Below are 27,699 nucleotides of genomic sequence, written 5' to 3'. Positions count from 1 at the left end.
CATTAATGTAGATGGCGCTTGAGAAGGTTTAGGTTTTTGCAATATTGAGTATTACGTAACAGTATAGATAAAGAATGTGGCAGCACATTCCATTGCTGAAACAAAAATTAAATGCTGATGAAATTATTGGCTAAAAGAAGTCTGATGGCACATTTTTTTTTAAATACTCCATGAGATTTCCTAAAACAAAAATTATATATCTGTACTTTTTACAGTGAAATTGTGTCAAACTCCTTCCTTGTTTTCTTCAAACAGTACTGCCTGGGGTGCAACTATCAGTTAAAGAATTATCGTAGCCTAGTCGGCGTTGGAGGAAGAGAGAGATTGAGAGAGAGAGAGAGAGAGAGAGAGAGAGAGAGAGAGAGAGAGAGGCACAATAACTTTTCACCGTGACGTAGCTAATAAGGAATGATCACGACTGTAGCAGTGTTGTTTCCAGTTTAAGAACTGCACCGGGAATCCTGTTTCGCTGTTCTGTAAAAGGTGAGGCCTCCTAGGGTCTTGCGGTGTAGAACTTGGCTGCGGATAAATATAGCTCTGAACATGTCGTTCGCCAACAGACTGTAGCAATTGCCTCACGGAAAACGTGAACTCCATTCTGTGACTACGGAACAGCTGCTCTTTTCTCATCTTGCAACACGAACTCTTAACGCAACGGAAAGAAAATGTCCGTAGTTTGTTATTTATTTATTTTTTTTTCCTCGTATGAAATAGGTTGGGTTATTTTTCAATTAACTGTAAAAACCATATTCAAAGTTACAAGATTACCAAGAAGCTGGAAAATAGTTGTGATATTAAATAATGAAATAAGTTTTAGTGGTTAAAAAAAATAATTATTTCTAAATAAAGAAATGTATTGTTATTATCACATCATACAATAAATAATAATAATATACAGCAAGCAGATAAATATAGATGAATGGATAGACAGATGAATAGGAAAGCTTGTTGGTAGGCAAAGTGATGGATAGTACAGAATACAACTGGGGCACAAATTTTAATTCTCGCCTAGGGCTTGTGCAATCCTTGCGCTGGCTCTGAATGCTAAATATTGATTTATTTTGTTTCCACAATACGCGATGTTCATTATGGTGAATTTTAAATATAGATTTTGGAGGCAAATTTACTTAGTAATTTGCTTTTAAGATACTTTTAGAGATAAATTTACTTATTTTAGAGTATAAAATATTTAAGGGCAAAAGCCTCATGCTACGAGGTAGACTGACTAACGTATAGGTTAGTACAAAAACATCATTTTAACGTAGTCGTCTACCAAAGTAGTTAAATTAATTAATTAAATTGGCATCGTTTTGGTTATATCTCATATTGGGTTGTCACTATTGCAACACCAGGTTACCTGCCCACCCACCGAGGAGAGCAACAAGCTTTGAAACTCGTTTGGGTGATGGTATCCGCTGATAATAAGTAACAGTAGTCTTCTCCACTGGTGAAGTGTTACTTATTCGAGGTAGTACAATACCATGGCAACTCGTTGTGAAGGTATTCACACTATGAGATATAACCAAAACGATGCCAATTTAATTAATTAATTTAACTACTTTGGTAGATGGCTACGTTAAAATGATGCTTTTGCACTAACCTATATGTTACTTATTTTAGAGATGAATAAACTCCAATTAGTTAAATATGCGAATATTTAACTCTGCTGTAACGAGCACTGCATTTGAGTTTTAATAATGGCAAAACAATAAGATGTTTTAAAATGAGTGAGAAAGCAATGATTTCGTTTTCAGATTTTTATTTTATTTTTCTCGTATCAGTTTGGGAGTGTCCCAGGAACATAATTACACTGCTTGACAAAATCAACAGAACAAAATGTTTTTCATGTATATTTTATTGTGAACAGTGTCGTCGAAGGCGATTAATTGATGTAATAGACATCCTGGCAAGCAAATTCCGAGTATCCAATAGAAATCGATCTAGTACCTTACAGAGCTGCACATTATGCAAATTATTCATGCCTATAAAAACACGGGTTGCGACAACATCATTCCATTTCCGTTTTTTGGCATTTTGGTTTGCTTAGTGGGATAGCCACATCTCCAGTACTCAGGATGATAAGTTGTCGTTGAGACGATTCTTTGAGATAACAGGCCGTTGGACGACTTGAAGCTGGGGAGTCGCAGAAGGAGTTGGCACATTGGCTTAATGTGTCACATAGTGTCGTCTCGGCACTATGGAAGCAGTTTCAGGAGACAGGAAACCATTACAAAAAGAGCTGGCATTTTTCTGGTTGGTACAGCCCTCGGGCTACATCTTGCTGTTAGAGCTAGATAGTGGTCTGTTCTGATTGGTATAGCCCGAGGGCTACACCAAACAGAACAGACCACTATCTAGCTCTAATAGTAAGACGGAACCCTATGATATCCTGTCATAAACTATCTCTTGAGGTTGCTGCGGCAACAGGTTAAGAAGGTTCAATTTAAGTGGACTCTACTCAAGGAAGCCAGTGGTTTGTATCCCATTAACCCCAAACCACTGCAGAGCTCGTCGAAACTGGTGCCATGAATATGTGACTTGGAGCCTTGACCAATGGGGTACAGTTCTGTTCTCTGATGAGTGCCGTTTTAGTCGATAAACAGATTCTAGTAGTTATTTCATCTGGAGACAACGAAGAATGCATTACCATCCCTTCAACATCAGAAAAAGGGACACTTACGGTGGAGGCGTTGTTCTTGTGTGGGGCGGAATATTGATAAACGGCCGCATTCCTCTTCGTGTTTTTGAAGGGTACTGTTATTGTGCAGAAATACCGAGGACAGATCATCAGACCCTATGTGCGACTTTTTAGAGGTGCGGTTGCCCAGATTTTCTTTTCATGCACGACTACGCCACTGCAATAGAGCTTAAGTGGTGTAGGAATACAGTATATTGAAACTGACGATATTCAACGACTGCCGTGGCCAGCATGATCATCAGACTTAAATCCGATCGAATATGTGTAGGACGCCCTTAGGCATTGCAATGCACGCAGAAAGCTAATTGCTCTGTCACTTGGTGAGCTAAGATCTGCGGTGGTAGAATAATGGGATTTGTTGCCATAGAATCTTATAAACACTTTTATATCCAGCATGGTTCACCGCTGTCACGCCTGTTTAACCGTTGAATGGGATCATACGCTGCAGTGATGTCATGTGGCCATATTTTCGAGCATGTTGTATCTGTAATGTGACTTTTTTTTTGGTAATTCTTATACAACCCCTATAAACGTCCCCTATACCTGTCCAAAGTTTCTCGCTGTCTCCTAATTTCAGCGTTATTCTATGGTACACCATCATACCAAATTTTTCCCGCTTCATTGCAAGCTGCGCGAGTTAACACCACGTTTTCTACGTGCTCTGTTTATTTTTTCGAACAGTGTAGTAGTAATAGTAGTACTAATGGAAGCATGTGATGCAAGAAAGCAAGCCTATCAGCTTATGTGCATCTACCAAAAAAATATATATTTCACACATCCATTCCCTCTAAAAGTTTGTCCAGTTCCTCCTTGAGTAGCCTAGTTGTCAGGCGCGCGGGTGCATAAGTACACGTGCCTTGAGTGACCGGGGTTCAAGCCCGTGACGGCTGAATACGGTACTGTTTCTTGTATTCTGTCTATCTTGTTAACTCCTCTGACCGTTTGGTCGTCCCGGAGTATAAACAGAAAATTTAATTTAATTTATTTAAGCTTTCAACTTCCACAAACACAGATGGAAGTTTGTTCCGGCAATTAACCACTCGCTGGCTAGGCAAATTTCCGCACATCTGTTCTAAAACTGTCTTTCCTTAATTTGAATTTATGCCCTCTCAGGTTCGTAATCTGAGAAAGCGGAAGAATCCCATCCCATCAGAATTCAGCGTGCTCAACCCATTCAAAGCCTTATACACCTCAATCAGATCACCTCACAGGTGCCTAGTCTCCAGCCGCTGCAATTTGCAGAACTTAAGCCTTTTGGTAAGAGGACCACTTCGTTCCCCTCACTAATCTTGTTCCCCTTCTCTGTACGCGCTCAAACAACTCAACATCCTTCCTAAAATGAGGCCTCCAGACCTGTATGAAGTACTAAAGGCGTGGCCTGACCATTGCCTTATACAAAGGGATAATCACCTCCTTTTCTCTACTAGCAAAATTCCTGTATATCATTGACCTGCTCTGGCAGCCTGTCTGCATTGCGCAGAAAACTTCATATCTGACTGCACAATTACTTCCAGATATTTTTCATTTTCTACCAACCTAAGTGTAGTACCACACAGTTGGTATGTTTTTCTGGGGTTACTTCTACCCATATGCAGTACTTTGTATATGTCAATGTTAAACTTCAGTTGCCACTTCTCGGCCTATTTGCCCAAATTTTCTAGATCCTGTTGCAATAGCAGGCTGCCATTACTGTCATTAACAACCCTGCCAACCTTTGTACCGTCTGCAAATTTCGATATTAAGCCTGATATACCTTCATCAAAATCATTGATAAATATACAAAACAACAGTGGGCCCAACACCGAACTCTGGGGGACTCCACTAATAACATTAGTCCACGAAGAGCAGCATCCATTGATTACCACTCTCTGTCTTCTCCCACTCAACGACCCTTTTATACATTGTAGAAACTTACCCTTAATATCATACTGCTCCAACTTGTACAGTAGTCTTCCATGCGCAACAGTGTCCAAAACTGTCCTGAAATCCAAGTTTATGATATGAAAATTATTTTTTGCATCTAGTTCCTTTATAACCACATCATAATATCCATTTCAACAAACCAATGATGTGTCTGAATTGTTATTGCAGTCTTGTCTAGATGATCGTGCAATGCATTTTTAACCAGTGACTCCATTATTTCCGCCGGAACAGAAGTTAGGCTAACAGGTCTATAATTTCCTGTGTCACTCTTAGATCCTCCTTTGTGAATTAGGAGTACATTTGCACATCTCTGATCCGTTGGGACTTTCCCTGAGTCCAAGGATGCTCTCATAATTATGGTAAGGGTTTGCGTCCTTTGTCGCCTCCTTTAATATAACTGGATAGATCCAATCTACCCCAGCACCTTTCTTATGTTTAACTTCAACAATTTCTCCTCCACTTTGCTCTCGGTTATTACTAAATTATTAAGCACTCTGTTACAATTTGATAAACTTCTGGCATTTTCATTCCTTAATAACTGCTCATGTGAGAATGTAGATGCAAAATACTCGTTCAGATTATCTGTTATCTGAGCAGGATCAATAGTCGAACCATTGATATCAAGTGGACCAATCTGATTCAACTCCTTCCTTCTAGAGTTTATAAAAGTAAAGGAGCCTGTTTTTCTTAGCATCCTTTGCCAAAGATTTCCCGTAATCTGACTTCGCTTGCCTAACCTGGTTGCATGATGCACCGCGTTACAAGGCCAGAACTGTTTAGAACTGGTTCCAGAAACATGAAAGCAAATTCAGCCTGCTGTGATGTCCTCTTCAGTCACCAGATCTAGACCCAGTTGAGTGCCGGGATGAGGTGAAACAAGTGCTTTGGAGTAGAGATCCGCAACTATTTGGTTAGCAACAAGCAGTAGTTGATGCAGCACAGATTAGCATCCCTGTGGCACGCTTTCTGCACCTCGTTGAGTCCATGTTGTTCTGGAGATTAAAGTCAGTTTTGCTTGTTTCTTCTTGGTCTTATTCAGCCGTGAATATCATCCCTCAGTTTTCATCATATACATAAATGAATTGTGTTAAATCCGATTAATATACTATTTTTAACCCTTTTGATTGGATATATAATTTGGCATATTCCTAAACTAATGGAAAATGAACGGCTTTATTTTACCTTGAAAGGGCAGTTTTCCCTTGAAATTATTCTACTCCCATGAGAAAGTTTTTAACATAATTTATATTTAAAAATACGGATTAAAGATCTTCCTAAAAAAATATTTAAATTTCTGATAAATATCCCCTAACAAAATATTATTTGTAAGAATTAGCAAGGTATAAAATATTGAGCAACCAGTCTTAATTTCTACGGTTTATCTAAAATAAACACTGTTACAAAAATTAATAGTGTTTATTGTTCCAATAAACACTTTGATTGATTGTTCCAACGATCAATCAATCGGATGTGCAGAAATCTGCCTTCAGCCAGAGGATGATTGTTCCTACAATCAATCACCCTCTGACTGAAGGCAGATTTCTGTACATCCGACCTGCAACTATCCAACCTGAATTTAAATTGCTTCCCTTTCATGTATGTATTGATAACCATTCTGAGCAAGAGGAAGGATTCCACTAGTACTGAACTTACCCAATTTCAATTCAAGGTCTTAAACACCTCAATGAGATCAAAGAAACAAGCAAATCAAGGTCTTCAACACCTCAATGAGATCTCGCATGCGTCTAGTCTCCAGACGCTGCAATTTGAAAAACTGAAGGCTTTCCTGGTAAGAGCATCCTTTTTGCTTTCCTCGCCAATCTTGTTCCTCTTCTCTGCACCCGTCCAACAGATCTACGGCCTTTCTAAAATGAGGCTCCTAGATTTCTATGCGGTATTCAACATGTGGCTTAACCATTGCCTTATACAAAGAGATAATCACTTCCCTATTTCTGCTGGCAAAGTACCCGTATATCATTGACAAAACCCTTTATTTTAATTGTCCACCTTCATTCTCCACTGCCCTGAGTGCGGTACCACACAGCGAGTACGTTAATCTGGGATTGTTGCTCCCAATGTGAAGTACCTTGAATTTATCAATATTAAACTTCGATTGCCACTTGTCAGCCTATCTGCCTAATTTGTCGAGATCTTGTTTCAGTAACATACTCTGATTACTGTTATTAACTACCCTGCCAACATTTGTGTCATCTGCAACTTAGACATTGATCCTGATATGCCTTAATCAATATCATTAATAAATATAGAAAACAATATTAGCTCAAGAAGAGCAGTAAATTGCCCTTAATGCCACACTGCTCCAATTTGTATAGCAGTCTTTTATGGGCAACAGTATCAAAAGCTTTTCTGAAATCTAATTCCATTCAATAGGATTCCATTAAATTCTATTTAATATTTCCATTCAATGGGAATATTAATGTAACAAATACAAATGCAAGAATGATTTTGATATATTTTTTGTAGTACATGAACACTTTTTATATAAACTGAAACAAGTAGGAAGATGGTAAAAAAAACGCAAAATGCTGGAACAAATTTGTAATCTTTATTTATTATAATAAATAAATATTATTATTATTTCTCCTCCTCGGGGAGAAATAATATGAGAAATGATAGCAGTGTTACAGTTGGTCGAAGAACTCTGACTATCCTACAGGTGTTCAGGCTTGCGACTTTCTGGAGTTCCTTCTAGGTGTTCTCTGGGAGACCTATTGCTGCTAGGCTGTGATGTAGGGCCTTTGGCCATCCCTATCATCGTTAGGACCATCCCTAACGATGATAGGGATGGTCGTTATGCCACATCTATTTGATCTCTTGTCTTAGGTTCGTGTACTTCCTGATCTTTGCTTGGTGGGTTTTCTGGAGGTTGCCAGCGTTGGGCACCGCTACGTTAATCAGATAGATAGCCTTTTCCTTCTTGTCGACAAGGATTATATCCAGTCTGTTGTGCGGAATTATCTTGTCCGTTATTACGGCGCTGTCCCAGTACAGTTTCTGGGTTGGGGTCTCTAGTACTGCATGGGTTTCGTACTTGTAATGCGGTACACTTTCTTTGATCAACTACACTGGTGTGCAAAACTTAAGGACCAGTCAGGTTCTCATAGGATCGGCCTGGATATGGGAAAAGCATACCAAAGGAACCTCGTGAGGCACAGAAATGATGAAAGTAAAGCAACACCGACACAACAACTGAAACAAAACGGTACAGAGGGACTTTATTCAAAAATGGCAACATAGCAGTGGTTGCCATGATACAGATGCATCACTGCCAAAGATGGAACAAAGGGAAGAGGTGGTCCTCAGTAGGAGATATGGCCACCGCTAATGTCGATGCAGGTTTGCACCGCCTGTCCATACTTAGAACAATGTTGTTGATAAGTTCTTGTGGTAACATCGTCTATTCCTCTGTCAGCGCCATCTTCAGCTGGTGAGCATTTTCTAGTAGGCATGAACGTGCCGCTAGGCGTCTCCCCAGAGCGTCCCATATGTGTTCGATAGGATTTAGATCGGTAGAACGGGCAGGCCAATCCATGCGAACAATGTCCTCACTTTCTAAAAGCATATCAACAGCTGCAGTGCGATGGGGTGTGGCGTTATCATCCATGAACACGAACTCGGGGCCAATGGCACCTCGGAACACGTACATGGGGAAGGATTACCTCAGTACAGTTACAGTACCGCCTTCCAGTATCTGGAGTTGTGCACATCCATCCAAGATAACGTCTCCCCAGACGAGAACAGTTCGACCGCCATATAGATCCCTTTCATTGATGTTTGCGGGGTGATACCGTGTGCCAACCTCTCGCCAGATTAGCTGACGTCCAGAATCGCTGCTGAGACTGAATCTACTCTCATCAGTATAGAGTACCTTACCCCATTGAGCTGCTATCCAGTCCTTGTGTTTTATGCACTACTGTAAACGGTGTCTCCGATGGGCAGGTGTTAAAGGGATACAGCGTACTGGCCGCCGGGCAAACAGTCCACCTTTGTGGAGTCGCCTGGCCACAGTAAACCGCAATATCCTGTGCAGCTGGTTTGAAATAGATCCCGCTGTCTGGTGTTGGACCCTCTTGGCCTGTAGGAGTACATAGCGGTCATCGTTGGGCGTTGTTTTTCGTGGACGACCACCACTCGTCCTTCGAACAGCTGTACCTGTCGTTCTGAAGGCCGACCACGCACGTGAGACGATGCTATGGGCGATACCGAACTCTGCAGTCACTCTCCTCGAGCTTTCCAATTATTCAACCCCGGGTAAAGTCATCCAGACGTTGTATACTGCCCATTTCGTTGTCTGTAGCACTGTACTAAACCAATCGAACGTCTGTAACAATCGTGCTCACTATTCGGTAATTTGCACATAACTGCTGAACTGCTGCTTTTATCTGTTTATGTGAGCCCTCTCGTCACGATTCAAATTTTTGCATATGCACCAGCTTTCTACTGAGTATGCAAATCGCCACAGGCTGTTTAGTTTGATTTTGTGGTTGCAACCTTTAGAAATAGTGTTGGTCCTTAAGTTTTGCACACCAGTCTGGTATTTCCTCGCTAGCTTCTGATGTATAATCCCAGATACCTGGTTATTATTATTATTATAATTCGCCAAAGAAAATTAGCTCCTTACTGGGCTTAATAAAATCAGTGAAATAGAGTGGAGAGTCTGTGATTGAATTTACATTTTTTTTTGTTAGTGCACGTATCGCCCTTGTGGATAACACAGTTGATATAATCACTGTCCTCCCCAAACCGGGTGGAAAAGACCCTAGTTCGATGACATGAAGAACTTTTATGAGCCTTTTTCACAGTGTTGCTGAATGAGTCGATCTCAGGCGAGGGTAGCATGGTCTTTTCTCCCGGAAACTCGAATTTTTCTTTCAGCAAATCGACCACAGGACAACAGCTCACATATTTAACTTTGCTTGTTAGTAATTTCTTCCTCAAAGCTTACGCGTACACTTTTTTTTTATCAAAAATTTTACGGGAACTGTAAAATTATGATACGCAAAACGAGTTTGTCTGATTTTAATTTTAATTTAAAGTTTAATTTAATTTTATATTTTTTATTGGATTTTTTTTATGGTTTTCAATCTCAAAAGGTCCCTTATGCCTGTGTAGGTTGTCTTTGTATAATCATACAGCAATTAATGATAATAATTAATAGTAATAACAATAAACTAAAAACAGTAATACATGTGCACAAATTAAATCGAAAAATGAATGATAAGAATTAACGAGATATTTGCCAAACCTCTGGGATCCCATTGCAAAGAAAAAAGTTCTCCAGGGAACGCACCCTGAAATCCCTGTTCTAGACAGTTCGGAATCTTGGATATTTCTTAATTCGTATTAAAATATTGTTATACGATATATATCCTAAAATCTCTCAGATTTTTTCTTTAAAAAACAAAACGAACATAGCAAAGATTGTAAAATCTTCTTTCTCTCTCTTTCTCTCGTTCATTAGAAATTTCGCGGAACCCCAACAAGCTCTGAAACCTATGCTTTAGACAGTCTCACATCTAAAGCTGACTGTTCTCCGACTGGTTTCTAAGAAATACTGAAATTCCTAAGAAACTACTGGTAACGATTAGCAAGGAAGAAAGCGAAGACCGAGAGCTAGAAAGAAAACATAGTCTTTCAAAAAGCCAACAGGAGGGCAAACAAAAGTTCGCAACTTGAATGCATAGAGTTCAAGGTTGTACTTGAGGAAATAAGTTCCTAGCACGAGGATTGTAATAACTGCGAACTATGTAAATACATTTACGAGACAACTCAGAGAATAATGGACAGTTACCAAACTAAAACCAAGATGACCCTTTCTCAGTCGTTACTTTTCCCTGAAAACTCAAATTACTCATACTGAAGACCTTGAATGAATTCCTTTATAATGAGAAATCAGAGCTGGCCAACATGAGAATGCAATACGGGTTTAAGCACGTATCTCAGCGAAGAGGAAAAAGATATGCAACTTAGGGGAAGGGGGACAGCAATGAAATCCAGAGGGAGAGGATGTGGTTTTGTAAAAGTCAGAGATATTTATAGAAATAAATTTTATTTTCATTTTATTTAAGTGACAAATACTTTGATAGTTTTAATCAAATTATGAGTTACGTCATATTATGAGCTGCATTGTATATCTTGGACTGTGACTAATCCACATATTTATTTAATATGTACGATGTTCTTATGTATATGCACGTGTGTACATGTATTTGCCCTGCCATTTAAAGGCATCTAAGATAGTGCTTGGACCTTAATATGTTTGGCTTGTTGCCAACACAGAACTGTATTCTGCTACTCCATCGCTTAAACACACCAACACCGTTCTCGTACCATGAAGGACATTTTGGTACTTGCCTCGTTGAATTCCATGTGGCAGTTAATAACTACACAAAAAAGGAAAATTATTTAAGTCTTGAAAATTAACACCTTATTGGCATATTCACAAAACTACAAGTTGTACACAAATCTATTTATTTATCTTTTTAACATACGAATTTAGCTTGCCTTTCGATATTGGTATGCTATATGTTAGGACTGATTGTATTTCAATTCGTTTGACCCCTTTCTGAAAATCGGAACGATCACCTATATTCCCTCCCATGATCAGATCAACTAAGAAACCCCTGGAAAGCTTGCAATATTTATCTGATTATCTGATTACATGTTGTACACAAATTGTGACAACTTACATTTGCATACTGTACGTTTAATTATCTGTCAACGTCAGTTGTAAAGGTTTCTAATTTTTTGGCCAGTTAGTATACAAGGACAAACCATATGACTGGCATACGCGTCAAATATTTGATCACATGGCGGTAATTACATTAAGCAAAAGCATGGCAATATGTAAGTAACCTCCTTGAGAAATTATACAATTTTAATGACAACTTCCGCTATAAAATTATTGTCAATGCCATTTATGGGGGAAAAAAAACCCAGCTTTATACATTCTGTTTTGCACAGTTTACATATTAAAAACAGTTGAAATTGCGCATTTCTTATAGTTTTTTATTTATTTATTTATTATTTTTGTATGTAATATTTGACGATTGTAGGCTAGAAGTGTAGCCACCACTTAAGTAAAATGTTAGATTACACTTTTAAATTACATCTCGCTCTCAGAATTATTTTAAAAAATGACAGGAAGGCTTTCAAAGAGAACAGGAACTGTCAAGAATGTCAAGGTTATTCGAAAGTACCGAATGGAAATACTTTCGTGGGAAGTGTATTTTTTTCTTTAGAGAGACCTCAGGATATGTGCGGATGGTGACGTATATGTTCATTGAACTATAAATTATCTCCACTCCCTTACCTACGTAGGTTATAATAGCCCCCAGAGAACAGTTTACTGTATTTTTCAAAACGAGTTCTAGATATCCTGGAAGGTATTTTCAGGGTTATAACATCCCGAAAAAAAGTCGTAAAAATACTTTTACAACTTTTAATTCCTTGGTATTGCATTACTCCAAAAAAGAGGCACTTCGCCATGGTATTGGACTGTTCCAAATACCATGAAAAGAAGGATATTTTAAATATCCTTCTCCAGTGGAAAAGGATATTGCTGTTTTATTTAAACAGCAATACTTTATTATAAGCGGTGGCCAAGCGTTTTTTTTTTACGTGGCTTTGACCAGACTCAGTTTGCTATTGATCTTGTATTGTGGAGACACATATGAGATCAATAGCTGATTTCTTATTGTGGAGGCCACTTCGCCATCTGTTGTTCCCTACTCACTTCTCTTTTTAGTATTCTTGATGGTTTTTTTTAAACTTTTTGTTAAGTAAATTTTTTTATTTGTATGTATTTATTACTTTTATTTATTTACTCCTTTTTTTTGTGTGGACATGTGTTTTTGTGAAGGGCGGCACCTAGAACGTCTGTTCAACTCTGTCTTGTGTCACTGTGAAGAGTAGAATCAACTGTAAAAGGGCCCAGTAATGTGTTGTTGTAGGTTTGTGTGTATTATATGTGTGTTCTGTTCTGGCTGCTTGGCTACCCAGAAGCATCAATCACCAGTAGAAATGATTCTGGGTACTCGTCCACACCACAGGAAGGTGGGCCAGTCTTAGTAAAGCACGTACTGTCTCAAAAGAGACTCTGACCCACCTGGTGTTGCCAGCAGATGGGCCAGGATCCTCTGGGGGGGGGGCATTCCAGAGGGACAGACAAAACAGGGAAGAGAGAGGGGGAAAAACATCCGTGATGCAGGTCATAAAAAGAAAATAATAAATAAATAAAATAATGATAATAAAAAATAAATAATAATCATCAATAAAAAAAAAAAAAACTACACTGGAGTGGCTGACTCCAAACAGAACGCGAGGGGAAAGAAAAAGGATATTGGCATAGGTAATATCCTTTTTGAAATAAAATATTTCAAATATCCTTCTTTCCATGGTATTTGAAACATGTCCTATGCCATGGCGAAGTGCCTCTTTTTTGAAATAATGCAATACCAAAACGGAAAAATAAAATAACTAAATAAATAAATAAAATATAATAAAAAAATAATAAATAAAATATAATAAAAAAATAATAAATAAAATATAATAAAAAATAAAATAAAAAAATAATAAATAAAACAAAATAACATAGCTACACTTGAGGGGGGGAAAAAGATAAAATAAAATAAAGGAAGAAGAAGAAGAAAAAAAAAAACCTATCTAATCTACTTCAGGCCCAATGCCGTGGGTGTTGACCAATCTATATGATTTTTTTCTTTCGAGCAAAGACCTCCGTAGCAAAGTTGTGAATATCAGATAAACGTTCAGGGGATAGAAGTACCTAGTCTAATTGATTTTCAGATAGTAGTGGCATAGTATTTTGGGTCAGGCGCGACCGGTGGTTTCCCACATCTGCGCCGTATGTACTCTGTGATGGAATGCAGAACAACTGCAAAGACCAGAAAAAAGTGTAATGTCTGGTTTATGAAGTAGTGTGTTTTGTTCTGTTGCTGTATCTCTGGCTGCTTGGCCGCAGGGACCCTAGTGGGATCCTACGTTGACGGCCACCACCACTGGGAGGTGAGCTAGGCTGCCCATTATACTCTGGCTGGTCTCTGCCAGGGTCGTCTGAGCTTCCTGACAGAGACCAAGTAAAAAAAAAACTTTTTGTTGAAGAGTTTAGGAATTAGAGTAAGAGTAGAGTGGGTCAGAATGTAGGGTAAGAAACAGAGATAGACCGAGGTGAAGGGCCCACCCGGTGATTTAAAGCGAAGTGGGGGAGAGGGTATATAGGGAATTAAAGTCACAGGGGCAGGTGCCCCCGTATGGGAGCGATTGGCCTTGCGCTCTGAAGGGATATCCCGCACTCAGCAGAGTGCCAGCAGCATAGATTCTGCACCCACAACAGTGTACCAGCATAATCCTACCCCAGAGTGGAGTTTGCATGATAGCTTGGTTGCTATAATTTCCTGCACACTAGGAATTAGAGTAAGATGTGGGTAATGCATTTATTCTACCCCTGTTGAGGTTTGCAATGGTGGTGGAATGTTCTGGTCAGGCCTGTTATGGGTGTGATAAACCCGTCTGGTGTTAATAACTGCCTGTGCAAATCGTGTGAAGGCTCCATAAGATGCTTCATCGTTTATGAGGATGTGCTGTTGTTGGCAGGGGTTGGATTCTATATCGGTGAAGAGTCGTAGGCGGTAATCATCATATGAGGAGCACTCGTACATGACGTGGGCCCAGGACTCCTCATCTCCACAGTGGCAGTAAGGATTGTTTTCGATACCGATCGCTGTTAACTTTTGCTGGAATGGGCCGTGCCCAGTAAGCAGAAAGGCTTCAGATATTGGGATGGTGTTCACTAAATCTTGCCTCAGATCTGCGTACAGAATACAGTCAAAAAGGAGGTGACGCCAGTTTTTCTTGGCTACGCAGTAGCACAGGTCAGACGTGTAGAGTTTTTCATCAATAGAGCCAAGTCCTGTAACCAGGATGGAAGTCTCCCTGGTGAGGGAAAGCCAAGATTGGACAGAATTAGAGGATGTAAAGGTGGCGTCGGGAAGGAATACTCTAGCAACCATCCCAACCTGGGACGTATTCCAGTGGGTCTGCCAGATGTTCACTAACTTATTGTAGCATCTAGCTTTCTCAGCCTTGGGTTGGCGTCAAGATCAAGCTCGATGTCAAGGAACTTAATGGGGATGTTGTTTTTAATTCTAAATACTAGCCTCTGTAGGTGGCATACAGATCCAGAGGAAGAGTTCTAGCTATGACCTGGATGGCTGCTGCAGATACTGTTCTGCAAACTCTAAGGGTTGCCACCAAGCCAACTCTGTGAAACCAGGCATCGTCCGCATAAGTGACGATCGGCAGGAAGACTGCTTTATAGTAGAGACGAAGCGTCCTCTTGGAAAGGCCCGTCATACCTGGAGATACGAATAATGGAGCCAGAGAGCTTCTTGACTTTTGATCTGAGATGGGTGAGGTGTGGCGGGAAGCTCAGTTTGTGATCAATAACCACTCTGAGGATGGTTACTCCTTTTTTTGCTGGCACCACCGGTTTGGGCTCCCAGTGGATGCGGGATTCTTACCTGTCACTTTCTTTTGACAGTACTCGTATTGGTGTAGCCCGGCTCCTTGTGGCGTGGACGGGTACTAGAGAGCAGTCATCCTGGTGGTCGCTGCTCTCTAGTGGCTAAGTCGCCAGAAACAGCAAAATAACAGAACAAGACACACACTTTGCAGACACAAATTCAAATTATTATATTAGGGCCACTCGTAATTTCATACCCATATATTTATTTATCTGTAAATTGCGTATGTTCTGTGGTCGATTTGTCTGTTTGCTGTACGAAAAAACCCCCAATTTCTGGGGGGAAAACCTTGCTATCTACGCCTGAGACCGACTAATTCACGGAGTGAAAAAAGCTGACAAAACACAATACTGATATCTGGTCATTTTAAAGAGTTCTATATTAATCGCAGTGTACCATGGCGGAGTTGAACTAACGTTTAGGCGCTGCCATACATAAGACACAACACATGTCCATTTACCATAAATTCTTTGGTATTGCATTACTCCAAAAAAGAGGCACTTTGCCACGGTACTGGAATGTTCCAAATACCATGGAAAGAAGGATATTTGAAATATCCTCCAGTGGAGTAGGATATTATTGTTTTATTTAAATAGCAATATACTTCTGCTCAGACTGAAGTTTTAAATTTTGGAATAAAAAGAAACATAAATGCTTTTCTAGTCCTTTTCTGGCATATGCACTAATTATTGAGGAAAAATCTATTCGGTAAACTATTTTGAGATCCCTTCTGTGCTTGAAGCGCAGGCAAATGGCCCTCATTCATCCTATCCGATTGGCTTTGGTAATAGCATCTGAACAAAAGCAAATGGAAATAAAGATTGACAGAAGTTGCGACTAAGAACTTTACTAAGGTATGGCTACCCATCATTCGCATCCATCCCTCAAGACTTCCGGCTAGAGGTTTGGGCAGATTATATTACCTGATTTGGCCTTTCTTCATCCACCGATGCAGTGCCTATGTTTGAGGACTTCATGTTGTGACATGCTGTCTGAAATCTCAATTTCATCTTCCGACTTAAAGTGGCTACTTCTCTGCAATGGGACCGGATGGTATCCCCAACTGCTGCTGCCTCAAAACCGACTGCTTTTTCTTTCTAGACATCCTGACAACTCTTACAACTGAAATCTCACTCAAGCTTATGCACCTCACTTCTAGACTGGAAATGCTACTGAGTTACTTCTGATCCCAAGCGTGTAAAACCACTGGAGCCAAACGATTTAAGGCCTATTCCTATTTTATCCTCTTTATTAAAACTTTAAGACAAAATTTTCTTTGAAACCACTTTATAGGCAAATTTTTTCTTCTAGGACAGCATCAATTTACGATGTGATTTCAGCAGGTTCGACTGAAATGCACCTTCTTCAACTAATTTTCACGAGTTACGCAACTTGCCAGAAAAAGGAAAATCTACGCCGCTTCTTTTTTGATGTCACTGTTGCCTTCGACTCAGTTGCTGTTGGTCTCCTGATATCTCTGTTCCAAAACTGTTACTGCATCTCAGAACCCCTGCTGAAAGTGGTTCAGCAGTTACTTTATGATCCCACTCATCTTCTCTAACAAATCCGCAACCTGTAAGTTGTTAGGCCTGCCCCAAGGAAGAGCCGTCTTGGCGTTGTTCTTTTCGGCCATGCTCTTTTCAAGTCACCCGAACTTCAGCTCTTATGCTGCTGATATTTTCTTGAATTTTTCAACTCCTTCCGGCAATGTCAGCCTTTTCGATTAATCGTATAAGGCTCAACAACTGATTGACTATTTTGCATGTTAATCTCTCGAAGATCGAGTATCTACCGTTTGCTCCTTCCACAGTCTTCTCTTTCCTACAAGTTAGAATTTAGTCTAAGTTAATTCCCCCCTGTAAATCAGATTAAATTCTTAGGAGTACATCTGGATTCACTTCTTCTATGCATCACTAATCTGTTCTTTTATTTCAAAATCCGCCCTTTAGTCTATCATGTCTGCTGAAAATTTTCTCATCAGATGGTTAAATACCAAGCTTGACATCCTGTTGCGTGATCTCGACATCAACTGCACCACCAAATTAAGAGTGCCTGTTACTGTTCGCTGGCAGTACAAAGCCATTCGGTGTTTTGTAACTCTGATCACTGGCCAAAGTGATTTCTTTAACATATAGGACTTTCTTTAGTGGCGAATTCCACCTAAGACCCACCAGAGCCACTCCATCTCTTCAGTCTAAACTCTCTAGAACAAACAGATTTGATTTTTCATTTATCAGCAACTCCGTCAAGCTAACCACCTGCTTTGATCTTGACCCTAATGTCTGGATTCATGACAAGGTGTACAGAAAGGAATTTTAGATTCTCTCATATCTAACTTTTAAACTTTCGCATACTTATTGTTTCCAGTTTCATTGAGTTTTTTCCATTTTTATTTTCTGTTATTCCTTTATTAAAGCTACATTTACTTATTTTACGCTTGCCCTTACATTTTTGGATGGCAATAAATGATTTTATATATACTATTCAATCCTGAAGCAAGTACTGTACTGTGATACGAAATTTCATCTGGTTCGCTTGGAGGAATACACCATATGGTGTATTTTCCTTAAGGGATTTTCAGGGATTTTTTTTTTTTAAAGTACTGTGTTATGAGGACTTTGACCACCAACTTGAAAAATTCAGCAGCGAGTTAAAGCTTCAAACCATAGATGTTTATAACTAATGGTTCAAGTTGTTTGGTTAAACGAGTTGTTTCTCTTGGTGCCAAGGCAACTCAGGCCACCAAGTTGTGCTGCACCCGTTAACTGTACATCAATGTGCTGTGTATGTTAATTGTACTGCATTCTAAGACTGGTTTGTCCGTTTGCGAGATAGAAAAAACAAAAACAGAATGAAAAACTATAAGTTTCGCTTCCTGTCATCATCATCTAGTTTAGCGTTTCCAAAATTGTGAGATGCAGTCTTCAAGGAGGATACAGGTAATTATTTTCTGAATTGGTATTAAAACAATAAAAGAATTTAAAACTCAATTTTATTAACTGCGCTATCATAATTTTTTTTACTTAAAAGACCTTTATCATTACTGAAAGCAAAAATGTATTTTAAATTAATGATTTGGATTATTATAAAATTATATGTAGAATATCTATAAGAAAAAAGGAGGAGGAACACACAGATAATGTCCATTATTTTAGGGGGATGGGGATGTAAAATACAAAAAGTTTTGGAACTGAAATCTAACTCATTCCACGTGGCTTCAACAGATTCTCGACAACTGATAAAATTCTGTCAACCACGAGAGTCCAGGAAACAAGAAAAGAAATAGTCTCTTGATTTCAGGAAACGTTGAGATCTTTCATGCTTTTATTTGTTCTTGTTTGTCAATGCCCACGTTACTGATAGATAAGACTGATTTATATATTCGGTCACAGGGAAGTAACTTGCTTGACTGGTCGATTAAAAGGCATAAATTCTCCAGAGAGAGTATTGTAATTACTGTTACACTTAAAGTTAATCTGCTAGTTCTCATATTCACTGATTCCGGCGTAATGATTTCGTTTATGCTAAGATAAAATATTGGGCAATGTATCTGAATGCGCATGTAGATGCAATTTCCACTTCACGAAGTTCATAAGTATAAATTACAACATTCAGATTATCTTCTGTAACAAAGTTCAGTTTTGCCTTGTGGTAACGAACCTCCACTGATCGCACGTTTTGGGAGATCATGAAATCATTTAATCAATCAGGAACTACAGTAGAACATGTAAGTTGCATTGTTTGAATATAGTTATCACTGCAGATAACAAATAATCATATTTTTTTTCAAAACGAAAGAACTTTTTTTCTCTTGAACCTGAATCTACAGTGTCCTTTCAAAAAGTATCCTGGCACCTGTTGAAGAAAATAAAAATTTATTAAAGATATAAAGAAAGTGTTGAATCTACCTTTGGCCTGAATAGCAACACTAGTCGAAAATCTACTACAACATGATCCATTTGTGGAAGATTTTCGACCAGTTAACGAATGGAATTTTGCTCACTTACTCCTGCAAGACAATCAATCGCCTTATTCGGTATTTATGAAACAAAATTTCTCTCTGGCCCTCTAAAAAAAAGCCTGGGCTTCTGCAGAGGCTTCAGTAAGGAACTCTCAAGCCTCTGAGATATCGAAACGAGATCCTTGAATCTTTTGTAGGAAGTTTGTCACGAACCTTATAATGCATGTCCTCAGTGAAGCAGCACTTTTTGGACGGAGAGTATAATCCATATAAATGGTCAGCCACATCCTCAGAACTTAAACAAATAGAGCACTTCTGGGATGTTCTGCCAGGAGCATCCCACACGTATTCATTCCTTGCATCAGCTTGCGTAAGCCTTTACGCAAGAATGGATATTGATATATCCAGTACTAATTAACAGTCTCATTCTCAATATGAGCTGTTCTGACGACTGTATTTCTAACCAGGCAATCACTCCTTATTAGTTTGTTTCTATGGCCCTCGTGGGTAGCACAGTTTGTAGAATCGCCGCCCTCCCCGCACCGCGTGAAAAAGACCTGAGTTCGAGTCCCGTCGAATACGTGAGGAATTTTAATGAGCCTTTTTTTCCCAACGTGACTGAGTTAGTCGGTCTCAGGCGAAGTAGCATAGTTTTTCCTCCTGAAAACTCAAGCTTTTCGTCCAACAAAACTGAAAATCGACACAAGACCACACGCAATTATTACAGATAGCATATAAAGAGTAATATGGCCTTAGTCTCCGATGCGTCTAAAAAAAAAAAAAAAAACTAATACTTCTACTTGTTTCTATGGGTTACCGACGCGCCATTTTTAGCCGTTCATGAACTCACTTGCGTAACTAATTATGAATTCATAATGGATTCTGTTTAATCTTTGTGCATTATTAAGGCATGTTAACAGAAATGTCCCTTTAAATTTTAGTCATAACGAAAGGTTTCTGATTTATTTACAATTTTGCATTTGTTTTAATTTGAAGCACCAGTATAGTTAGTATTAAATGATGAAAAGAAGTGGGCTTTTCTGTATCAGCAAAATAAAGAGAGGCAATTCCTCAATCACTCATCAAAAAGTCATCATCGAGTTAGTCGGGCTCAGGCAGCATGGTTTTTTCTCCCGGAAACTCGGGTTTTTTGTCCAGCAAAGCAGAAAATCGACCTTAGAACACGCGCAATTTACAGACAGTATATGCGGAGCAATATGGCCTTAGTTGCTAATGCTCCTAAAATCCCACAACAAAAACAACAACAACAACCATAAATTCCTATCTGTCAAAGTTTCCAGTCCACACCTTTTTGACCTCCCTCTCTTAGAAATTCTAATTCTAGATTAATGCAGTATTTCAAGTGCAGTAATCACCATTATCTTATATAGAGAAACAATGACATATTTTCCCTACCTTGAATGGTCGGATAAGTTATTGATAGGATGCAATGTACTTACGCCTGTTTGCATTATATGACAAACTTCATTTCATACTGATCCCTACTTAAACCCTTCCTTTTCATCCTGAATGACCTTTAACGCTTCCTGACCTAGTCTGTAAGTTACTAGAGTTTCTGTTCTCTAGGTGGAAGGTCTTACATCTGGTGTCATCAAAGCTTACTTACCATTTTTCCGACCGTATTTATAACAGTTCCAAATCTACTTTGAAGTAGCTTGGCTTGGTTTGATCACTGACTACCCCCCCCCTTTTAAACCTTCAAATTAATAACAGGCTGACAGCTTTTCAATAAGAAAAAATAAAATAATAAAATAAACACAAATGCATAATAAACGCAAAAATCTAATTCAGTTTTTAAGATAGTAATTAAAAAAAGTTAAAATATAAATTATTGCATAGTTAAAAAAATACGAATTAATTTATGAATAAAGTTAATATAAACAGTTATATAATAAATACAGGGTGTCCACAAACCTCCTTTACAAAACTAAAACGTTATTGTGTGAATAGACAGAAACCTGAAACCACTTCCAGATGATAGAGGATATCTTTAAGTTTTTATTAAACAACTAGAAAATGTGCGTACTGCAACAGATAGCAGCCTAATCGCACAACTATCATGTTATAATTTGGCCGTTTGACGATGAATTGTCATAAAGTGTACGGACCTTTCTACTTTTGGAGAAGCTAGCTGTTCCCACAGGCATCGTGTATTCTGGATTATACACTTCCTTATGCCTCAGCTGCAGAATGACAATGATAGCGACTTGATTTTATAAAAAGACGGAACTCTGCTACATTACCACAAAGAAGTCGTCCATTCCTGAACAGTGTTTCCTGGGAAGTGTATTGGGAGAGGACCGATTTTGTGTGCCCCCACAATCCCCTGATCTGACTCCTTTAGATTTTATTCTCTGTGGATTCGAGAAAAAAACACGTATATGTTCCGGCTATGCCAGCAACCATTATGGAACTTAAACAATGCACTTGCAAAGCAACCGGCCTCGTTAATACGGATATGTTGTGCCAAATATTGGAGGAATTGGATTACAGGTGATACATCTGCAGAGTAATTAAAAGTTCTCACATCGAAAACTTGAAATTAATACTTGTGGATATCCTCTATCAACTGGACATAGCTATAGGTTTGTCTTACGTACACTATTCACACAATAACTTTTTAGTTTTTTAAAGGTTTGTAGACACTGCATAAACAATTAACATAAAGTCAATGAGGAAATGGTCACATGCTTTTAAAGGCGTGTTTTAAGCAGTAAAAATTTAATATGATGTTCAGAGTAGCGAATGTTTAATTGCGGTTGTGAATAAATGGGGCCATCCCATCACAGTATCCCAGAGGAAAACCATATAGGTTTCCCTTTAGGATAATGTAACCTTCTCCCTCCCATATCAATATACCACTGCTCGTATACTCTTGTGTCATTAAAAATGCTTCTTTAATTGGTTGAACTTGCACTTTAGGTCGAAATAATACCTGAACACTAACATCGGCACGCTCCCCCCTCTCTCTTTTGCAACGATGCGTATTAAAATGAATTTTGTACATAACGCTTGGCAGTATATTATTGGACAGTTGGAAGAAAATAGGTGATTCATGTAGTCAACGAGAACTATTGTTTTAAGAAAACACACAATTAATGAATCACTAGAAGAAGGAAGTTAGAATACAAATTGCTAGCAACTTATGGACTAACATGGATACTGCTTGAGATGGAAGCAGATGTTATGTAAAAGTTCTGAGATAAGGTCGTTTAAGAATAGGAGTGTTAGATTTTGCTTATCGTTATATAATAATGAGTTTCTCACTTTAGAATTTAAAATGATTAGAATCGAATGAAAGTATTTTATTTTGATTGAACTCCATATATTAGAACAGGAGATTGTGTAATCAATAAATATTGAGTTTTCAAATTATTAGGAACCACACTAAAAGTAATTCTTTTTTAAATTATTGGTTACAAATATTATAGAGTGCAGCGTTGCAGAACAGATGTATAAAACGACTGTACCATTCCAACTGTGGAGGACGATGGTGGCAATCTGATGGTAGAAATGATAGTAATAGTATTGGCCATATAGTGAAAGGAAGCCACAGACTTTTGCTGCAGTACCAAAAAAAAAAAACCAACCACCAAGTAAATAAGAAAATCGTTTTATATGCTCCCCTCCTCATACAGGTACCTATCTGGTTGACCTTTGAATTAATCAGAATAACGTCTCATCATGGGTCAGTGTTATGGATGCAGAAAGGTGATGGGTGAATGTGGCCATCAATGTCTCTCCTGCATTGCTTCAGACAACCGGAGAGCGGCAGTGGCACAAATCACAGTCGACGACTTCAACGAGGGAGTTGCCAGAAATGTCTCCACCAAGACCATCAGGCTATCATTAGCCGCAAGAAGTTATGAGAGCCGCTGACCCACCAGACCCACACTGCTAACATTATGACACAGGACTCTACACCTCAACTGGGTGAAGAACATCAGCACGGGACTTTGGATGATTGGAGCTGCGTCTCCTTGGCTGATGAGTCCCGTTTCCAGTTATTTCGAGGGGATGGGAGGGTGCGTATCTGGCAGAAACTACACGCGTGCGGTTGAGGCCATTAAAAAAATAATGGCCCGAATTGTTACATTACATCCACAAACTATTGTTTTATAATCAGCAGTTGTACATGGAAAAGAATCCATATTTGTTGGTAGTTTCAGATTACATATTCCTACGCCATAATGTAAAGATGTAAGAAACCACCATCTGTAGTAAATTTATGAAACAGTATTTTCTATAATTCATTTAGATATCGAACATAATATCTAAATCATTTTTCAATGTTTTAAAACTACAGTATTTGATTCTTGCATTTATCAGTTATATTCACGATTACTGCATATGAATAGCTACTATTCCACGTTGGAGAAATCCATTTTGGAAAAATATAACTAAACAATAGATAAATCACTGGAGTCAATGGGGGAATTGTATTCATAATTTTAATTGTTAATGTAGAAATGAGTCGTAAAATTACTTGTAGGGGAACGCGATAGAATGGAAGTGTTTTTCAACTCAAATTAAAGATGCAATTGTAAATTTAATCTGACAATCCACTTAAAAGCTATAGTTGGCATATTTACCATAATATTCAATTAACCAAAGAAGCTGCTCACCCCAACTATATTTACTTAGCTGTTATACACTGATGAGCCAAAACTTTATGACCACCTACATATGATGTTGGTCTTCCACGTGCAGCCAAAGCAGCTCGTACCCTGTGAGGCATGGGCTCTACAAGATTTCTAAATGTCTTGTGGCATCTGGTACCAACATTTAACCAGCATATCCTTTAACTTCTGTAAGGTCTCTGGTTGAGATGCCGCAGATAGCAGTTGCTGTTCCAACACAAACCACAGATGCTTGATGGGATTGATGTCTGGGAAATTAGGAGGCCCAGGGCAATACCTAGAAGTCTTCCTCATGTTTCATGAACCAGTCTCAAACAATCTGGGCAGTGTGGCATGGCGCATTATCGTGCTGAAAGATCGCACCACGAGGGGAAGACCATTGCCACGAAATGTTGTACCTGATCCACAATAATGTTTAGGTAGGTTGTTGTTATTTGGTTTTTAGGAGCATTAGCAGCTAAGGCCATATTGCTCCGGGGATATGTGGTGGTCATTCCCTGACCTTTCCACATCCTCCATATTTGGTAGTCACGGGCTCGAACCCTGGTATAATCAAGAAGCGTGTGCTACGCACTGCTGCTCCTGCCCACCTGACTATGGAGGCGGTGTTTAGGTAGGTGGTAGACATCAGTGTCCGGGACATGGATGACTGGACCCAGGGTACTCCAGCAGAACATTGCCTAAAGCATGACACCACCACCAGCTTGTTTTTGTTCCACAGTGCATCCAGGTGCCATCACTTCCCCAGATAAATGACGCACACGTAACCGGCCGTTTACATGGTGCAACAGGAAACGTGATTAATTGGACCAGGTGACCTTCCAATCAGTCAAGGTCCAGTTTCGATGTTCGTGTGCCCACTTTAGGCGCTGTCACAGGTAAACCGTGGTTAGCATGTACACTCGGAGCAGCCTGCAGCTACGCAGCACCATTTTCAGCAGGGTTTGATGTACCACGTTTTGTGACACATTACTCCCATCACCAGCATTCCAGTTACTGGCTAGTTACGCCAGTCGCTCTACTGTTGCGACGTACCATCCGGGAGAGCCTTTGTTCACCTCGGGCATCAATGAGCCGTGGTCATCCAACATCTAGCCAGCAGTTCATGGGTTCTCCCTCCTCGGACCACTTTTGGTAGGCACTAATCATGGCTGACCGTGAGCATTCCACTAGCCGTGCCATTTCGGATATGTTCTGACCAAGTAGTCTAGCCATTACAATTTGGCATTTGTCAAACTCGCCTAAGTCCACTGCCCTACTCATCTGAACAAGCGTAACACTGATTAACATAGCTCAGTATCAGGTGATTTTTATAGTGTCCCGACCCATGCACGCAAGCAGTTCACCTACAGTTGCTTCGATGTATTAAATAAAAAAATTGTGATTTAGGTGGCCACAAGGATAAAGAAATTTGTCATGTTACCACAGTTGATAGAATCACAGTCTTCCCAACACTGGCTGGAGAAGACGAGTTCAAATCCCGTGAATTTTTATGGGCCTTTTTTGTTTAGCTGAGTTAGTTGGTCTCAGGTGAGAACAGCAAGTTTTTTCTTCTTCCAGCAGCTTGGGGAGTTTTTGTCCAGTAAAACATGTACACCAACTAGAACAACACACAAAATTTATGGATATAATATAAGAGTAGATGGAGTTTTCAGTTAACTCTAATTTGACAGTATCAAAGAGTACACTTAGACCACTATAGGAAAAAATTGCTTTGACAGTTCAAGTAAAGCACTTTGTTTACTACCAGAAAGGCTAAAATAATTAATAATCACACAAATAATAAATAATACTACATGAATTGTTTTTTGAACCTCAGGTGAGATGGAAATAGCTGTTTTAAAATTATAGAATAAGTGATGAGAAGCACTTGCAAGCAATGGTGGAATTAAGGGCAGAAAAGAGGACAGAAAAAATACCACTCTGAGAAATTCTAGTAGCACACAGATTTGTAATAAGGAATTGTTTGAATGTAAAATGAAGATTCTATGGAGGAGGGGATTCTTCCATAAAACCTTGTAGGAAAAATAGTTAATTACCTTCTATTCATAAAATTTTGCCATCTAGTTAACATATAAAAGAGAGAAAAAAAAAAAAAACCTCAGATTTAAAATGATAATATTCCAAAAGCAGTTTTCAGAGTTAGAATTTAATAGCAAAGCTATAGTTTGTGTGTTTGTTTTGTTCACTGGCTTGCTAGATATGAATATCATTACTGTCAATGTCAATCCTGTTCAGGATCACAACAAGCTAAACATTTTACACCCTACATTGGCCTATAAAAAAAGTTTTTAGAAATGGAAATACAAGAATTACACCACGTTATAAATGGGAGCTAAATGAATTTGTTACAATTGAGAAGAAAATGGAAGAGGAACTGCTGAAGCTAAAAGCAAACAAAGCACCTGGAGCAAATTGCATCTATCCAATTAAAAGTAGCAGCAAAAGAGCAACAATGAATGTATACCCCATCTGTACGGGTAAACATGCACCGCTGCCAGATGTACCTATCTGCAACAATATTCATATCTGCTCTGATATCCAGTACCATCCAGTGGGATCATGAGATCAAGTGTATGCCAAAAAAAGAAAAAATAAACAAAACACGTTCCACAACTTCATTTCCTTCAAGAGTCTGTACCACGAATGCACAACAGAATGGTCCCTGTGCCTCAAACGGTTTCCTCCAACTTGAAGTCTTCCATTCATATGAAAAGTGTAAATTGGGGCTTGCTAGACCGTAAGACATGCCTCCACCTAGTCAGTATAGCCTTCTCCAGTTGGTGTCCAAGATTAGCTTCCACTCCTGTAGTGCATTTTTTGCAGTAGTATGGGTCTGATTCTTGATACATTACTGCACTAAATGCAGAAGTTGTGTTAATGAGCATAAGCTCATAAAATGCTCAAGTTCAAATGATGATGTCCTTGCCATTATTGAGCTGGTTTATAGTAAGTGGCAGCAATAAACCTTAAAAATGGCAACCTACCCTAGTCCACTGGCTATAATTTTGAAACCTTTTCAATAATCAGCTAGATCCTCCAAGTTAACTAGTATCCTTATGCATGCCAGTCGACATTACTGGAGAGTGCAGTGTCGAGTCAGTTTGGTGTGACATAAGATTGGGAGATCAAAATTATAGGCCTAATGACTGATGAGTATAATAAGAAACTGTACAGGGAAATAGAGTGGGTCAGTAAATCAGTCTTATAATGGGGGATTTTAATTTCCCAGATATTGACTGGAATTTGGGGGCTGGTCACTCACACACTAGCAAGGATTTTGTGGATTTATTGGATGATTGTTTTCTACATCAGCATGTTCGGGAGGCAACTAGAGGGAGTAATACTCTTGATTTGATTATCAGTAGTGATTCTTCATGCATTAAGAATCTGCAGGAAAATGAACCACTAGGTGGCAGTGATCACAGTGTGCTGAAGTGGGATTTACTCAAAGAGGTAACTACCATTAGGGATAAAGGGAAGGGTTATTGCTTTCGTAAAGGCGACTACGCTGGACTGAGACAGTATTTAAATTCTATACAGTGGGACCAACTGATGATGTTACCAACAGCAAATTCAAAATGGGAAGCATTCAAAGAACTTATCTTGGAAGCTACTAGGCTTTATATACCAACTAAGAAATATTGTTCAAGGTTTAGGCCTAAGTGGATGTCAGATGAACTAATGAGACATATGGCAGAGAAGAAAAATGCATGCGATGCATACAAATTAACACGTGACACAGAAGACTATGATAGATACAAGTTGATCTGTAACCAAGTTACAAAGGAGGTTAGGCAGGCAAAGGCAGATTATGAGAAATCTTTGGCAAGGGATGCAAAGAAAAACAGCAAAGAGTTCTTCACTTATGTAAACTCTAGAAGGAAGGGGATG

The 27,699-nt window shown here is 39.0% G+C and overlaps 1 protein-coding gene across 3 annotated transcripts in view; it reads right to left on the bottom strand.

The window, feature by feature from the left end:
* Positions 1-610: 610 nt before the first annotated feature.
* The window catches only part of LOC150085261 (mortality factor 4-like protein 1), a 261,359-nt gene continuing 234,270 nt past the window's right edge, over positions 611-27,699 (bottom strand). For 2 of the 3 annotated variants that reach the window (XM_090373949.1, XM_090373950.1), the window contains exon 14: positions 613-645. The gene's annotated coding sequence lies outside the window, so the exon portion shown is untranslated. Of the gene's footprint in view, positions 646-27,699 lie in introns of all 3 variants that reach the window. The other variant, XM_090373951.1, reaches the window with a different exon arrangement.

This window comes from Mastigoproctus giganteus, chromosome 5 (genome assembly GCF_048544385.1).
Source record: "Mastigoproctus giganteus isolate SK-2022 chromosome 5, ASM4854438v1, whole genome shotgun sequence".
In the NCBI taxonomy this organism is placed as follows: Eukaryota; Metazoa; Arthropoda; class Arachnida; order Uropygi; family Thelyphonidae; genus Mastigoproctus; species Mastigoproctus giganteus.
This window is presented reverse-complemented; position numbering and strand designations above follow the sequence as displayed.